Source organism: Nothoprocta perdicaria, unplaced genomic scaffold (assembly GCF_003342845.1).
Source record: "Nothoprocta perdicaria isolate Ctin4 unplaced genomic scaffold, notPer1 scaffold_136, whole genome shotgun sequence".
NCBI classification, from domain to species: domain Eukaryota; kingdom Metazoa; phylum Chordata; class Aves; order Tinamiformes; family Tinamidae; genus Nothoprocta; species Nothoprocta perdicaria.
The window spans coordinates 436,603-452,188 of record NW_020454494.1 but is presented as its reverse complement, the minus strand read 5'-3'; the positions used below and the strand labels follow the sequence as shown (position 1 = coordinate 452,188).

Here is a 15,586-nt window from a genome sequence, read left to right as displayed (position 1 = left end):
GTAAGTGCCTATGATGGATGATAAAACCTTTTATTTTCTGTTTAATGTGAGTGTAATGCACACTAAGTACAGCTAAGCTGGATGTSAGGGAGGAAGGTTGTCTGATTGCACTTCCCTGGCACTCTGGGTGACTGAGACCCTTTTGGAGAGAGGGAAAKGGTATCTTATCCCCACAAGCAACTGAGCATTTACAGCAGGGAAACGGGAGACCAGGCAACTAGACCATGCAAAGGGCCTACATTGCCTACAGCATAAAGGCACACCAGGAAGAGGCACACAGAAATGACCAGAAAAACTCTTCTAGGGACCTAGATGAAAGTGCATGATTTATTCGATGCTGAAAATTTAGAAGGAAGCAGGACTTAAAAACAGCACCACAGGAACAGCAAGAAGAAACTCTATGGCAAGTTACTACAGGCAGATAAGATCTCCCCTATTAAGCGTTGCTGTGATGTGTTAAGATACTGTGTAAAACATTTTTTTTTTTTCACTTACAGAAAAGTTAGAACAGTTCCAACTTAATATTGAGGCTGATTATGGTTCCAGCAAGGCCAATAAAGCAGTTTACTGCTTTAGGAAAGATTCTCGGTGATGTATATCAAAAACACTTTAGCAAAATTGCAATATGGTCAATTTATACCAACAAAAGTTCTTGCCCCTTGTGCTGAATCTGCTTTTATACATATACCAGCTTTAAGAATTTGTCTGAATGTTGCTTCACTACTATTCTGTCACACACAGTTGGCAGATGTAGAAATCAAATTGCGAATAATTTCTATAAAAGCTCAGGGACAACTGTGGGTGCCCATCGTCCAGGTCAGTGGTTATGGCTGCAGTGTGAGACTGGTGAATAATGGGTTTAATTCCATGCTTTGCCGAAGGCTTCTTAAGAGATATGAGGGAAGTCACCGAGCCTCTGTTTAATTCTTAAAATAAGGATAATGAGCTTCTCCCACTTCAGAGGGGTGTTCAGATGAAGACTAAGGCAGATATGTGGATAACATTAGTTTATTCTATTTATGTAGCAGGATCACATTATTTATATTTATATATATATATATATATATAAAATACATATGTACTATATATAGTACACACTAATTTATTCATATATATGTACAGAGATGCGCACACACACACATTTTATGTGTACGTCTTTTCCTAGTGATGGGGAGATTTCAGGAGCCTTACACAGAGCGTTTAGATCAACAGGCCAAGATCCATGTGCTCTCCTAACACAAGCAAGCAGTAAAACTTGTTCRGAAGGGGGGATAGTGATGTAAAGACAAACATCTTTACAGTACACTTCCTACATACTTCCTAAATTCCTAAATCCATCCATCACAAATAGTGGAACATTCCTCCTAGGTATTTTGCCACTTTGGCAATGTAAGCGGGCTTGTTTGGAATTTCGTGTTTCGTATGTTTAATGAAAGCCTCTTCGAACAGCTTTACTACTTTCCTTAATTAAAATAAAATAAAGCGGAAAAGGGAGACATTAATTTTCCTGCCAGAGCTGCATTTAGCCCTCGGCATTCGGAGCAAGGCATAGCCATGCACAATATGTTACAGAGCAATTCCGCCTGAGTAATGCTCCTGGTATTAAAGAAAAGCCACGAGTCCAAGAGACAGTCAGCCTTGGACACGGACAGATTGACACAGCTTGGTGCAACTTTTTTTGTCCAGAATCTGGAACTGGCTGCCTGTGAAACTCTGGCAAGAATAAGCCTGCACCATGTGCGTCTCCTTGTAAGTTTAATTGTCTGKGTGCAAGCTATTAATCTACCTTTAGGAGTGAGCTTTCTTATCATTTTCCTTCTTCTTTTGCAGCGTTCTTGCTCAGTGAATACAATTAAGTCGAAGAAACTAAAGCCAGTCCATGGTAGCATGAGGCTTCTGACTCCTGGACTAGAGTCAGAGCTGATTAATAAGTTAAAATAAAAATTAAAAATACGAAAAAGGGGGTTGGCTCCAAATTTGTACTGCTGTTTCACAGGGACTGAAGTGGTGAATTGTTCAAGGAAGAGGTTTTCAACAATTTCCTTTAGCCTTGACCACAGTTCTCCAGAAGAAACCTGCTGATCTCCTGTCATCAATGAACCCTAGCACAGACCTCATTCTCCTGTATTTTTAATTATTGTTTCATCCCTGTAGTAAGTACTAGAGTTCTGCTTGCTGAAATGGAATATTAAAAAACTCTAATAGAATATTCCACTAAAAAAAGGGGTAGTCAATTCCACTGAAACTTTGTGACAGACTTCCAGCAAAACCACTGAGATTTCTTAGTAGAATCTATAAAACAGAGACTATCTATTCAGTAGCAATAATCAAAAGCGTGCTATATAGGCAAATCTGGACAACACTTAGAAAAGTCATTTCCTGAAAACTGGTCCCACGTGGTTCGTGTTTCCAGCTTGCATTCAGCACCGCAGCACAACGATGCCCCATGCATGGAACGACGCTTCCTTATGGTTCTACAGGTGGCCTGTCTATCCCCCTGATCAAAAGAGTTAGCACTTGGGTAGCTCCGTGCGAATATATTCAGATAAGTTAACTGCATTATGAATCAAGCACCCTTTCTATGATGTTTCTACAAGCACCCTTTCTATGACGTTTAATTTTTCTTTTGGAATCCTGTAATTTTCGTTCTGGCTGGTGCTCYGCACCAAGGGGAGCCCCTGGAGGACCACACGTGGCAAGACCAGGGCCACCTTCCTACTGGGAATAATGCTCCTCCATGCTCACAGAAGAAATTCCCTGGGGAAGAGCAGAGCTTCTCCACTCTCCAATGTGAAGGAATGACTCTCATTCCCTCTCTGGGATCTGAGGCTGGGGCATGGAKACCCACAAGCTGCTTAGATGTCAAYTCTGCTGCGTGCCAGATTTCTCCTGGATCTCACTGAGGATGGATACAAGAAAAAAGACGTAAGTCTTATTGCCTCTGTAAAATATATTATTTATTACAGTAAAATGTCTTTTTAAGGAGCTTTCGCACACTGGAGATGGATTTTGTCAATAGTTATGAAATATTTCAGTTTTCTAAAAGCTAGGTTTCCTCACCTGCAATTTTTTTTGTGGCACTCATGAAAATTAGTGCAAATACATCAGAATGAAATAGTTTAGGTTTTAAACAGAAGAAATTTGGGATACTTTTGAAATTTGAGATGAGGGTTTTATTTCCCATCCAGGTCTGTCCTATTCTGTTTCCCTCTCAGGAGGAAAGGGAAGATGTCACTGCAGAAAGCAGTGTATAGTCCTGCATTTTCTATTTGGTTTGCCTATACGTCACTACCAATATTTCTCCATTTGTATTATCTAAGGGTTTTTAAATTAGTGCTCAGTACCATCATTGTCACATATATATTATATAAAATCTATAGCAGTGCTATATTTAGCACTGCTCTGGATATTAAGTACTACATCACTTCAGCTATTCTGTTAATTAAAAGAAAGGCACTGTTTTAAATCATCTGCACTAAAATACTTTTCAATTGCACAGGCTTGCACAATAGCTCGGAATTACAGAAGAGGCTAACAGATGTATGTTTATCTGTCTTCTTAAAACAGCAATATCTTATAAAATTGCTAAATAACTTGGTGGAAAAAAACACCACTCCTTGTTGGCAGTTGATTCAAAAGAATTTTACCTTCTGCAGAATAAAAATTGTGGAAACCTTCCACTGTTCCACATTATCTGACGACCTTTGGACAACTGTGCAGAAAAAGGGAGCCCAGCATTCTGCCTAAAGAACTAAGTTTGGCATTGGGATAGGTGTATTTAACTCTGGTTGTACACCAGTGGCAAATGAAATAAAAATACCACTGAGCAGAGTAGGTGGGGAATGGGCCACTAGGCAGGAATGAGCAATCTAGTCCAAGCTAATGCATAAGGAAATCAATCAGCTCCTCACACTAGGCCTTAGCTAGAGYGATGCAGATTTTAAATGAATGCGTTAGCAATTGAAAAGACAATCTGCTGCTTAAAGATACTATGACTAGCCCCTCCACCAAACTGGATCTCCAGTTTTACAATAAATTTTAACTTGTTATATAAGCATCTCCTTATTAATCTACTTGCATCTATGTCAATTAACCTACACGCRTCAATGAAAACAAGGATTTTGCAATTCTCAACTCAGATTTATGCTTCATTCTTGGGCAAAAAGCTTCCTTTGTTTTCTCCCTCACAGCAGACACTACTCATGTCTTATTGCTGCAATACATCTATCTGCTCTATATCTTTCATTCATGCAATATATATTCTTTTCTTCATTTAACTTTGCATCACCATTTTTTGCTTTATTTTAGTTTTARTAGAGAGAAAAGAAAGCTATAAAAGTCTTTTGCTGATATAATATTGCTATAATTTTGATTTGTCCAGGTTCCTTTTGATACCTCCATGGATAAACGATGTGAGGGGAAGCAAATGACTTTCAGAATAATATATTTTAAAACTTTTCATGATCATTACCATTAATGTTATGTCTAACCAGGTTTGGAATCTATGAAGAACAGCTAGCAGTTTCTCCTGGCATATTAATTTATTCCCTAATGCCATGGATATGAGTTTTAATACATGCTATATGACTGAGTAAGGGCCAAGACTGCAGCCTAAGATACTTTTGTGTTGATGAGAAAGAATGAAAATTATTTGGTTAGGGATACAGTTACTTTTATACCGGAGTACTTTTACTTCATTCAGATTTTGCCCATTAGTAAGCACCCCAATGATTTGACTGAGAGAATTTTACAAACTTTTGCCAAAAATTAAATCAATATCATATTAACATCATTGTTAAAGTAGCCTATAGAAATCTCAGTCAGATGTCTGCATCTATTGATTTTGTAAAGTAAATCCCTGTCTCCCTTTCCTTAGAGACTTCTTTATTTTATTTTGATCACATTCTATATCACTTCTCCGTAAGGATGTCCTTCATTGGAAGAGAACAGCTGCTAGAAAGGTAATCACAGTGTCCCCTTCTGTGTCTGAACTGGCAGCTCAGGATCCCGCTCTTCTCAACTGCTATTGCTCTGATCGTGACACAATACAGCTGGATGAAAAAGACCACTTAAATTTAAGCATGAAAACATCGTAATGGTTTGCTTGGAAGAATCTCTATTATCCAATATCCAAAAAAGGCTTAGGCTATTCACAGATTTCAAAGTCTCTGTAGAAATCCCCAGCACATCAGCTTTGTTGGAATTCCCTCGGAGCAGGGATGCAGGTGCCGAGGCCACGTGAGCGGAGCTATGCAGACCCACGGCCTGTAATTCTATGGGACTTTGACCTGACCAAAGCCAGTTCAGATTCTTAATGGCAAAATACCTGGAAATTCAAGGGCAGTCTCTTTTATTTTCAGAGTAACTCATCTGAAGACAGATAACTACAAGTATTTGTGCTGTACATCCACATGAGTGAAAAATCAGACAAAAAGTAAAAAATACTGTATTTCACTCTTGGGAAAGTGTGGGGAAATGTCTGTATTGCATTCAAACAAGTGGCAATGGGAAACAAAAAGTAATCTTGTGATACCTGGCTGCTAAGAGTAATATTAAATTAAAATTTATTTTGAAACCTTCRCAATTTTAAATACTTAGGGCTCTAGGCTATTTGCCGATTTGTGGAGAATTTTCCTTTCATTGTCATGCCCAAAGCAATAGGCCACTGCTTGCACCTATCATGCTAACTGCATTTCCAAGTGCTTGAAAACTTAAATGAACTGCCTTCATAAAAGTAGAACATGTTCAAAAGTCTTGTACTTTCAAGTACTTATAGTAGTCCTAAACCAAATCACACCAGTGCCAGTATCTTTTATATATCTGTGATTGCACTTGCCTTAATTTTTGGAAACTGATGCAAATACAGATGCTTAATTAGGCCTTTAAGCCCATTCCTGATTACTGTTATAATACTGATTTAGTTTTGAATGTAAAGAAATATATAAAAAAAGAAATATTGAAGAGATTTGAAAGTGAGCCCATTGGAGACCAGCCTCTCTGGATGTCTTCACTATTTTTTGTATGCAGTTGCTTCTTTAAACAGTGTCCCAGAAAGCTAAAAGAAGAGAGTCAAGGGAARTGCACGGCCCTCTGTGAGGTTAATTTCCCCTTCCTGAACTTATGCAGAACGTTTATGGGCATCATCAGATGTAGCTATCTATCAATTTATGTCAGTTGTGCTTCCCAAATATATTAAGTGGACAACTCCTGCATATCTATCTCAAAGAAGACAGCCTTGTGCTACCTGGTGAAGCATTATAATTGATATTTTGCRGAGAAACTATGTGACTTGTTGACAACCAAAAGATGTTTTCAGCATAGTAATATCTCCACCTTCCACCATGGTACCTGACAAACTTCTCCTTTTCATGAAGACAAATGTATAGATCCTAGATTTTTTCCCGAATAGCCAGGTAATCATTTATCATTGCATTATTAGCTGGCAGATAATGGCATGAGCACAAGTGAAAGACAAATATCTGAATCAGAGGGATTAATCTGGTAAAGAAGCTAATGTGACTATTTTGTTACCTTTTTGAAGAATCATGCAGTGGGTCCCACAGGGGCTTACAAGAGTAAAAACTGAAGTATTCAAGAAACGGTTAATTTGAAACCCTGAGAAGAGTTTGGGGGATGCTGTTAATTATTGATGTATAAATTAGGCGTGGGAATTTAAAATTAACTTATCAACAGTCTTATTTAGAATCCCATCACTATACAGTAATTATTAGGCCAAATTTAATCTTTTCCTCATTTAGTTATTTAAAATTTAGGCACCACTCAAAGGAATTACCTGAGGAATTGCATGCCTCTATTTAAAACAATTACATCCCAAATTGAGGCCCAGCATAGAGAGCTGGCACCAGTCTGACGTTCATCTCTGAGTATACACAATCCCTAATGCAGAAGACAGGAGATCCCAGGAGAGCAACAGAAATTAGAACTGCGTCTCAAGAATATATTGCAATAAACACRTATCTGTTCTTGCTTGCTGAAGCACAGATGTGTCCACGGAGCCCCAAGGTGAAACTGGACTCAGAGGGGTTTAATTCCAGGCTGTCAGTGATGGACAGCTCTGCCCTCCCTGGGAATCCAGAAGCCTGGAGAGAAGAGGCTGAGGTGACACCMCAGTTCTGTGAAGGGCAGTTTGCTATGTTAAAATGCACTTCACTTTTGCCACCGAGTCTGTCAAAGATCACTAAAGTCAGGGAGAAGCTCGTATTCATTTTGATCCACAGGGCACTCAAATACTTAAAACTACTGCACTCTTTTATAAGGCAGACATTGTAAGACACAGAGCACCACAAAGGACTGCACGGTGCTAGATACAATAGCTGAGAAGTGTTTCATGGCATTCTACTGCCTCTCCACATTTATTTTAAGAATCTTTTTATTTAGGTAGGCTTACCTGTGTAGTTAGCTCCCCATCCCAAACCTGCTTTGGTCTATCCTCAACCTGCTGATTCCCTTTTGTTAGCTGCTTTGTAAACCTGAAGGACAGGGGATCACTGCAGCTTGCTACTAGGAAATCAAGGTCTTACTCATATGGTGCTGAGTTCTAGAAGTCTCGATCCTTCCGTTGAATGCTAGGTGCTCCTAAAATGTAAACTATAACTGCAGCTTAGACTAAAGGATCAAACCTGCTTGCAAAAAGGATCAAACCTGCTTGCTTTGATCCAGCAAACGCTGGATCAAACCTGCTTGCAAAAACCTTGCAGATGCTTCCTCCCTAACCCTGCCTACAAGAGGTTATTCATTCTAATTATTTTAGGAATCCTGTGTTTAGATTTGACAAGCTTATCCAGCCTTTTACTATTTCTTTGTCTGTAGATCTGATTTAAGGGGCTCTTCCTGGATGTTCATCTTGTTGCTATTACAGCTCTTTTCTTCTAACAACCTTGAGGACCTCAAGGTGTGCTAATGAACAAGTTATCTGACGTACTTTAAGATGGAAGTGTGAAACAGGACAGTCAAGGGAAAATGAATCTATGCAAAAAAAAAAAAAAAAAAAAAAAAAAAAAAAAAAAAAAAAAAAAAAAAAAAAAAAAAAAAAAAAAAAAAAAAAAAAAAAAAGGCCCATTAAGCACGCCCGCACGTGCTTTTAAAAAAGCAAGTCTCTTCAAAGCTGTGGTTTAGAGTGTGGTCACAGAAACAGCCAAGTCGGTGCAACCACAGGCAATTCTGGTGGGGACCAGGAAAGAAGAAGGAGCTGTGGGCAGGAGGAAAACCTCTTCAAATGGATTTGCTAAAGCAAAACTGAAACAGTGCCACAAATTAAGATAAAGAGACCACCAGGCATTCACACGAACACATCACTGGTAACAAAAATACATCAAAGCTTCACTCCTCTTCATTAAGCCACCGAAAAAGCAGAAAGGAAGTCTAGAGGGGAAATACATGCTTAGAAGGCAGTTCAGGGCAATAACAGAAATTAATTGTTTAACTGCAAGGTATAACTTATCTTTCATTAAGTCTATCAGAATGTATATGGATTACATGTTTATAAGAAAAATGCCCCTGACTCCATATAATCAATAAAAATGAGAACCCCTATAAGGTTCAGCTACTTTGACTGCCGATCTTTACTATATTACAGTGTTATTTCTCATGGTTTAGGATGTTTTCTCCCTTCAGCTGCTCCTAAGCCTGTACAAATGGGAAGAAGCCAAATGATTGCACTGAGGAAACAGCGAGACTGAACAGATACAAAATGCTGTCAAACACACCGAGTAAACAGAAAAAATATGCCTTTAATTTCTGCTAGTTCTTGGCTATTACTTCTACCAGCAGTTGGGCGGATGGAAGGAAAACAAATCAGATGAGGAAATGATTGTYAAGATGACAATATCCCATTTAAAGAGTTATCAACAAAAATTGTAGGGCAAAGAACGCACGGAAGAGACTGGGCTTTGAGAGCCACCTCTGGAGAAGGGACGGGATAGCCGGGCCGCTCAGCTCCTGCAGGCAGCAAGGGACAGCGGGTCAACCCAGTCCTCTCCTCTGAAGGGAGAATCCCAGAGCAAAAGGGGCTTTCTGATAGAAGGTGTCTCCTGTGAGTGTTTCATTGCCTCAGGGGGGCCTGCCGGAGGCCTGGCCTCCAGCTTGGCCTCCAGCCTGGCCTTCTCTGCGCCACCGGCCTTCCACCCGGCTCCCCTGTCCCYGTGCGGAGCCTCGGACCCGGCCAGGGTGTCCCCATCTCTTCAACCAAAGCCTGTTTGAGCCCTAGACACCAAGGGAGTGACGAYGGTGGTCACCTAGAAAGCGAACCTTAATTTATAAAGGGCATTGGTGCTCTYGTATCAACAGACAAGTAGAGTGACAAGGGCTGGGAAGGCAGAGAACGCTAACTGCRTTCACAACACGTTGCCATACACATCATCTAAACTGTGAATCTAGTAACACAGGAATTGCATGAGAAGGCAGGATGCGTGAATGCTGCTTTGGATGTTTTGACGAGCAATGGTCACCTGTAAGTCCTTTGGACTTTGATCTAGCAACTAATTACTGCTACCGTAAACACTGCAGTTATTAATTACAAACTATATCCTTGAAGATGTTAATGGTGACTACGATGCAGTTTCACTTTCTTTCAACAAAAGCCATCTATGAACTGCTACCTGCTTCTCCCAACATGTCACCAAATGCTCTGATGAGGTTGTCTGGCAGTAAGCGACATGTTACCCTATTTGTACCTGGATAATGTAATGCTGCGAGGAACTAATGGCTTGCTAAGCACAATYGCTTTGCTGCCTCCTGAACACTTTGCTGGCTTTCACACTGTCCTGTATGATTTTCAGGCTTTAATATCAATTCTGCAAGCATATCTGTCAAAGACAATTATATTATATAATGGATATAATTCGTACTGGACCACTGAATGCAAATCCTTCCATGATGTAGGTAGGAATACTGGATACTACACAATAAGAAGCTAAAAGCGATTCAATTTGACATAGCCATGGGCTCTGTGTTCGAGGATGTGTGGGCTTGTACATACTCCACCCCTTCGCACTGACCTTGGGCAGCATTTTGAAGTGCATAAAGGAAAAAAAAAAGAAAAAAGGGAAGAAAAGAAGTATTGCCCATGTTTTTCAGAGCAAATGAAGCTAGTAGACCCTTCGTCATACTGAACTCCTATCAGTGAACAGAACTTTCTTTAAAACTGAGTGTAAAAAGCCACTTGATTCTCCTTACTACTCACAAGACAGGATTTTAATCCTGTTTCTTCTTGTGGCTCCTGTTTCTTCTCTTGTGTCCACGCTTTAGCTTCCTTATTATTCACATCTCAAACGATAACCGGGACATCTCTCTGAACATAGAATCTAACTATTAACTAAATAAACTTATTGCCACGATTAAGTTAAGAGCATAATATTAAGTGTTTAAGAAGGTAAACTTCAAGAATATAGATAAAATTTTCAGAAAAATACGGTTAAGATTTCTATCATATGGGCAATATAAGGCGGCTACAGATAACATAATTAAGGAAAATTTATGAAGCATGACTGGTATGATGTAATCTATATAACATAGCTGTGTGACTCCCAGATATATATTTTAAAAACTTATTAGATAAAGCAAAAGTGGAACATTGTATGCTCTGCAATGACCATTCCTCCTTCTCTATGCTTGTTAAATTCAATTAATAACTGTAGGTACTGTTTTAAACATAACAGATGGAGTGGTTTCACTTACATGTCTTTCAGCATAATTATTACTATAATTATGTTGATTTTCCTTTTATTATTCGTAAATTATTTTATTTTAAAAAATCCTTCTGTAAAATTTGCTGACCTTCAGTGAAAAAATACAAGTCAGAGGGAAAACTGAGAGACAACTATTAATATTTTTTGGAAAAAAAAAAGAATTTTAAATTGTAGGTGGACTATGAAAAGCAATGACTACACTGTCATCTGTTCATATTTATTCTGTAACAGACGCATGCTGCAAACCTCTTGCTATTTAAAATTTGATCAGCTAAGGTATATAGCGATTATATGACTGAATTATACAGCATGTAATTTGGCATCTACATCCAGTATGTGCCACTTTCCTACCGCTTTTACTTAACATGCATAAATGAAATCTAGGAAAAAGTCTTATTTTTTCTAGATCACTTTAGGAGGCATTTATAGTGAAATAATTTCCATAAAGCATATTAAGCAGACTTAGTTATGCAATTTTTAGATGAAAACAGCCATTATTCTATGGGTTATTTGCAAAAGCAAAGGATAGTGCCTGGTGGCATGCTACTGCTAACATGCTCATGAGCTGAGGTACCTTCTTTTGCCTCTAGCGTTTTAAAATAGCATGTTTAATTCAGAACAGGATGCCTGCAGCCACAAACTTTGCTAAAGATGTAGGTTTAATAAGCCTGGTAAATATCATTTAATTGCTTTTATATTTCAGAGCATGCATTTTGAAATGCGCTGCACCGGGCACTTMGTGATCAGGTTGATCACTTGTTGCTAAATAAAGAGGACGTGGGCTGTCTCAAATGACAAGAAAACATGACAGATATGGATCCATGAACAAATTCTGAGCAAATGCAAGAGCTGGTAGCAATGCATGTCTGCAAGCTAACCACATTCGTAATAAAGAAATCGAACCTCAAAAATTCTTAATAGAAGAAGTGAAAAATCTACAGTAATTAAAACTTATCAATATATGACAACCAGCCTATATCTTTGGTTTTATTTCATACAGACCTCACTTTTCTTCTCTCTTTTTGTCTATTTTCCTGAATAACTTTTAAAAGTTACCTATTATTTCACTGTATCGCTGGAAACAGCTTTTACTGGCAAATACAGTTCACTTGTTCGTTTGTGGAAGGCATATCCTAATTAGAAGGACTGCTACTTACGGGAAATTAAAATTACTATTGACAAGTTTCAGACAAGGGGGACAGAAAGAAGAGGGGAAAGAGGAAAAAAAAAAAAAAAAAGAAAACAAGAAAAAACTTCCCAAATCCAAACCTTTCAGTCCACCTGAACCCTGTTAACTTGCTCCAAAGTTGCCCAGTTCTAAAGCCAGGACTGAATGAATCCTACTAAAGCAGACCTAGTAACCCAGTGATCCTCCAGACCTCTGCTCAACAGTACGTTTCTTTAAAAAATTCTTAGACCAAATCTTAACCCTTAGTGTACAATTAAAAAGTTAGCAATTTGAAAGAGGGCTTATTTTGAGTGTGATAACAGGACTGTTTAAAAAGCTTTTTAAATAATATTTTTATTTGATAGCAATTTTATTTGCCATGTCTGCACAACCTAATGCTAGCACTGTGTACCTAATAATTCTTTTTTCTTCTTCTATCTCATTTAGCGCAGTCGGTAAGAGGTACTACCAAATCTTCTTCTGCACGCTGCATCACAAAGAAAACTGTCTTTTTGTAAGACATTTTCTCTCCACTGCTTTCACTTAAAATAAAGCCTCTTGTAACTGCAGGTACCTGACCGTGTTCATTCTCAAATGAAAACCAAAGCCCTTCTACTTTATCCAAACTGTTAATCCTAAAAAGATTCTTGCCTTTCAAAATGTGTTCACTGTAATAAACACTAATATTGAACTGAACTTATCCTATTTTAGCATCACATGTTAAGTTGCAATTATGCATGTACAGTCTATTTTCCTGTCTATTGCTGAAATTAAAGCATATGGCAAAATGCTGGCAATATTCTTAAAAATAACAGAGCAAATGCATTTTACTTAAAGACAGTTTGAACCTACTGCTTTCATGGGGAGGAAAAAATCATGGTGCAAAGTACTGGGGGGAGGGAGGAGAAGGCATCTGTTGAAAATTAACTACTTTAAGGTTAATTAAAACATAATTTTCTACCTGATTATATGGTGCTGTAGAAAGTATAAATTGAAGGCATGAGAGTAAGAAATGAGTCATCTTTGACTTACCGTATTAAAGACTATTGTTGTATTGCAGGCAGCATCCAAATACAGAGCATGAAGCTTCTCACAAATCAGAAAAAATATACAATCAATGAACAAATCAAATTCATTGCAAAAATAAAGACCAGAGATTAGAGTATGTATCCAAGGATCTGGTTAGTCACAGCTTTGACTAGCCTGCTACAGAGCTCTGCAAAACAAGTATACTGCAGCAGTGTGGCAAGCATAGGATTGCAATGCATGTCCCATATATTCAAGCATAATAGAAAACACGGTCTGGAGCTTATTCCATGTGGAAGTGGGATTTGTTTTGTGCAGGCAGGAAAAAAAAAGGTTTTTTTCCCACATAATAGAATTAGAAATGAAGATTTTTCTTGATTACTGTACACAATAATTCCCTAGGATATCAATTACATAAAGCAGGTGCCTCTGTCTCCTGTTTCCTAGATAAATGCCTGTAATTTCATTTCACAAATGATCCTATTTAGACAGGAGCCACCTATTGTGATGATATCATTTGCTCTAGTATCCATAAATGGGCAACTTCCTACCCAACGTCATGACCACTGACGACACAAATCTTTATAATATTGAGTGGGCAGGGTGGCTGATGGGGTCCCATCAATCCACAGCAGCTTCTGCTGATGTGATAGCACGAATCCTGCATTATCATTTAAAAGGCTGAAAATGAAGAGAAACACTAAACCTCTCTGGTGGAGCTCGTTACGAAGAATAAAATAAGAAGTCCTTCTMGAGAGGGAGCAAAAGCAAATGACACACAGCCACATAGCAGTGGCACCTTTTCAAACCCCTCGTGCACTCACAAGRATGCTGGTAGACAGGAACAAAAGCCCTCTCAGTTAAGAAGTGCAGTTTTCAGTTTCTTTTGAACAAATTGTCGATACTGTATATCCTCTTTTCTTGCAATTTCAAAATACACACTGACAGCAAAAAGGGCTAATGCTTCGAAGATGCACAATTTAGTCCACTCACACAAAATATTTTTAAAAGTAGCAATTGCATGTCGCTGTAGCTTGGAATATAAACTTTGAAGTAAAATATCCTCAGACTGTTTGATATCAGTCTGCTAGACTAGTTTGCTCCATGGTCTAACTGCATGTAGGCATTTCTCGGGGCAGTATTTTCTTTAAAAAAAATCACTCAATTTATATATATATATGAGAGAAATCTTGTGGTAGTCACAGCTAGCTTAAATCAGTTGCCATCTCCCCTTTGACACACTGAGATCTGAGGAGAGCTAAAGAAGTGGTGAAATGAGGTTCCTCTGCTTCCTCACCCTTTCCCCAAGGCTATTTTTTTTGTAGTGGCTAAAGCAAATTGATTGAGAGCTTAATATTTATTATTTCTTTCCAGGAAGCAGTAGGTTAAGAATTTCAGAAGGTGGTCCTCAGTTTCAAAAAATGATAGAGACCTGGAAGCATTTTCCAATACTATCTCCCAAAACCATGGTTTAGATAGCCCTGCTTTAAATAGACTAAACTGCATCTAACAAGATTGCATTGTGGATGCAATCCATCCATACTAGTATCTTGACAATGCTCACCAGAGTTCCGGTCAAGCTGAGGTTTCAACTTGGAAAACTTCAATGCTTACAAACCCAAAGCTGAGATGACTTTATATACATTTCCACTTACACGGTCCCATCACAGTACAGTTTGCAACATCCATCTTCTCTAGTGTAGACAACTGCTCATAAAAGGGCATTGCTCTTCACTAAATTTCTGTCTTACACATAAAGACTATCCCAAAAGCAAGTGGTACAAATATTAACAGCAACAATAGGTCTCAGACACTTTCAGAGACAACTACTACCTGAGTGACTCACATCATGTTTAGATGGGACGGAAGCAAAATTTGAGCCCCCTGTCATGAAATCCATGGCTCCAAGACATAGCCAAGATGTCAGTGGAGAAAAATTGGTGGATTTGCTTAAAATATTCTGTAGAGATGAACTTTTTTCAGTGGAGACTGAAATCAACAGTGAAACACATTTCAGAGCATTGTATAGCAGTTCAGACATGAGCGAGTGCCTTTCTTCTTCCTCCTTCCTGACTCTGCTTAGCATCAAGATAATGTTTGTTGACCTCTGTAGATTTGCTGTGTGGGCAGTGATAATAAATACAGTTTTAATTTTGGGGACAGTAACCCCTTCATTTCAGAATGGAGTAGAAGTACAAGAGGATAGACTCTCTGTGACCACATGGCATAAATATTTTCATGTTTCCATGACAAAAGATAAAGATAATAAAAAACAGAAAGTGGAAGAGGATGTGAGTGTAACAGAGATCCACAGTCTACAAGTTTCTCTCTTGGCTAGATAAAACAAGATGAAGAGGGAATGAGGAAAGAAAAGGCAGAAAATAGCTAAGATGAATATTCATCACGGCTCCATCAAACTGAGTCTTGCCTTAGGAAAAGCCCAAACAATGTCAGATCTGCTTGGTAATATAAGAAGACTTTTAAGGATGTTCCAGGACACAGTAGGAAAAAATATAATTTTTTAAAAACAGTATCTTTTTCAACATGTGAGCAAAAGGATGTCACCACTCTACATTAACCTTTTGAGCCTACCATGGCGCATGGTAAGGAGCTTAGAGCAAACACAGCTTTCCCAAGCAGTAGAGGATGTTAAACACGATCCAGTGGAAGATACCCTCCTGGTGTT

The 15,586-nt window shown here is 38.5% G+C and overlaps 1 long non-coding RNA gene across 1 annotated transcript in view; it reads right to left on the bottom strand.

Annotated features, from left to right (window-relative positions):
* LOC112942869 overlaps nt 1–13,155 on the bottom strand; it is a 92,062-nt gene extending 78,907 nt beyond the window's left edge. The window contains exon 1 of the long non-coding RNA XR_003248473.1: nt 12,907–13,155. This is a non-coding gene — a long non-coding RNA (uncharacterized LOC112942869). The remainder of the gene's footprint in view (nt 1–12,906) is intronic.
* Nucleotides 13,156–15,586: the final 2,431 nt, after the last annotated feature.